Source organism: Bufo gargarizans, chromosome 3, assembly GCF_014858855.1.
Source record: "Bufo gargarizans isolate SCDJY-AF-19 chromosome 3, ASM1485885v1, whole genome shotgun sequence".
Classification (NCBI taxonomy): domain Eukaryota; kingdom Metazoa; phylum Chordata; class Amphibia; order Anura; family Bufonidae; genus Bufo; species Bufo gargarizans.
Window position 1 is genome coordinate 497,851,343 of NC_058082.1, and position 2,870 is coordinate 497,854,212.

The window sequence follows — 2,870 nt, forward strand, 5'->3', positions numbered from 1 at the left end:
GAGGTCCTTGGGCGTTTTTATGAATTTTCGGCAGAATGTACAGGGTTGATATAGTAGGCTCTTTCACCATCAGGGCATCGTGTAGAGATTTGGAAATGATGCCTTCGTCCACAGCTTTTCCTAGAATGTTTTGAAAACCAGCTTCAAAACAGGACAGAGGGTTATGTCAATTTGTTTTAGTAGTCCTTGTCCCTCAATTGTCTATAGGCCTCTTTCTCATACATAGAGTGGGGCCATACCACGATGTTGCCCCCTTTATCCGAGGGTTTAAAAACAACATTTGGTAACTTTAAAAGTTTCTTCAAGCTAGAATGCTGTGCTTTGGACAAATTGTCCCTCAACACAGTAATAGAAATGGTAGCAAACTCCTTAGAGACCAGTTTAACAAATAGATCAATTGGGGACATAACGAAAGTGGAGAAAATTTATTGGACTCACAGCTAATAGATGGAGGTATCTCTAAATCCCTAGCTTGTTCACCTTCCTCAAGTAGTTCCTCCAGGGTACGTACTGCCTCCTTGATAACAAAGTGCTCTAGATCTTCCTCCTTATAGTGCCATTTAAAAAAAAAAGTTAAGAACAAGCAAACATGTGCAGGTCCTTTATTGCTAAAAAACGATCAAAAGAGGCACAAGGAGAAAAAGTTAGACCTTTTTAAAGCACTGATATTTCCAGAGAGGACAACACATGATTTGAAAGGTTAATTACCTTCAGATTGTAATGTTGTGTGTCCCCATTTTTCGCAAGAAAGTTTCGTCTCTTCACTCCGAATGTGATGACATAGATCTCATCGTTCTACTTGCAGACTCCAAATGATCAGACATTTAAGATACGGAAAGGAAGATGTATGATTATGGAATGTGACAATTTCATTCCTTGCGGAACGATTTTCCTTCCACCCCTATTTATACACCCTTCCAGATTGGAAATCATTGGAGTCACGGATTAATTTTTTTGCATTGATATCCTGAATTTCTTTTTCCCGCTTCTCAAAGTTTTTATTGCGTGTAAAATCTAAGGCCTCCAATGATTGCTGATTACATTCCCGTTTAAGGGTTAATTGAATCCTCTCTATTTCTTCATCCAAAGTACTCAGGGTGGTAATATTGTACTCAATTAAAAGACCCATAAGCTTGTAAGATGCATCACTACATATCTCTTACCATTTGATAAAAAATGTTTCATCCGTAATATCAAGCGAAGGAAAAATTTGTATCCTTAAACCCCTCTGAATCAACTTTTTTTTCTAAATACCTTCCCAGAAATGCCTTGTTCCACCATGTCATATGAAGTAAGTTATTTAGAATAGCTTGCATCTCTCTGGTGTTACCCGGATCTGCGACTCCACCTGCATCGGTTTCTTTAAAAATAGTATCCAATGAAGAAATTGAACCATTGCCCTGGTGTTTTTCCCCTGAGGATGCCGCCTTTCCTGCACTTGTTTCTATGTAACGATCTCTTTTATGTAATATATAATAATGATTAATTGTATTTAATATGTGGTCTTGTCATTTTTTATTGGATTATATATTTTTTTTTTTACCATAGGCATATATGTTATTATTATTATTGAGCACACACTCTTATTGTATATTGATTGGCTCACAATTTTTGGAAGTTTCCATATAGCAAACATTTACATACTTAGATTTTAAATGTGGTAGCTTCTGGTGGTGTTAAATTACCAGCCATGAAGTGAGCCACATTTCTTTTGATGTCCGTAGACACCTTGAACTAGCATGGTAGATTGCTTCTACTTTGTTTCCCCAATTAGACATTTTTGAAAGCTCAGGGTACGTACTTTAAACACCTGTGCATCAAAATCGTGCAAGCATGTCACACAAAAATGTTCATTAGGTCACGGGCCATCGCAGGGCCACCATAGAAGGAGGGCCTCCCATTACCTTATCTCGGTCTCTCCAGTCCAGAAGGCTCCTGCAAGGGACCAGGACTAGGGCCATCCCACAGTCAAAGCTGGAGAAGTGCCAGTCTTGCTCTGTTGTCCACCAGGCTTCCAACCTAGGTGTTGGCCAAGAGCCAAAGGTCTAGATCTGGCTGCTCCCCGGAGGGAGAGGCCAAGGGGGTTGAGGAACCAATATGGCAACCAACCACAGAAAGGGGTAACCCATAAGGGTGCCGCAACATGAAGATCCTAGTGACAAACAAATGTGTAAAGTGAACACAAAGTGAAACAAAAAATAAATGGTAAATGTCTGCTGATTACAGCCCAGACAGTTGGCCACAATTATAAAAATGTGTCCTCCTTAAACCAGGCCAGAAGGCCGAGCAAAGAGTAGAGGTGAGTTCACTCAAAATGCGTGAAAGTAAAGTGCGTGCAAATGTACCATCACTCAGTGGGCTCTAACATCCAGTGAGTTCAGGTACCCCAGGGTCACTTCTGCACCTCAGGCTTTCAAGCACATCTCATTCCTTGGCTTCCATCTGGCGGTCCCTTGGTCACCTATCATATGGCTCTAATGGCCAAAGGCATTTGTGTGTCGTTCTCTATTACATCCTGGCGGCTCTGTACCACCGGGACCTGATAAGAACAGATACTACACTTGATCTTAGCCAAAAGGCAGATACAGGTGTCTTAATAGCCACCTAAACTTCTACTCTACCTCCTGTCCCTATGGCAAAGGTTTCATACCATACTTGGTCACTTAAAGGGACATTTTCAACAGAAAATGTACTGTTAAACCAGGCACAATGCTTTGAAGTGCTATCTCTGCAAAATGTTATAATAGCTTTCACTTAGCGATCCATTGCTTTATTCTAGTTGCAGTTCTTATGCAAATGAACAGTTAAGTATGCAGAGGGTGGACCCAAGCACGCCTTGTACCCTTGCTCCTTCTGCCAGCCTCTCCCTC

The 2,870-nt window shown here is 40.9% G+C and overlaps 1 pseudogene; it reads right to left on the minus strand.

The window, feature by feature from the left end:
* Positions 1-2,492: 2,492 nt before the first annotated feature.
* On the minus strand, positions 2,493-2,592 carry LOC122933599 (annotated as a pseudogene).
* Between the last annotated feature and the right edge of the window lie 278 nt (positions 2,593-2,870).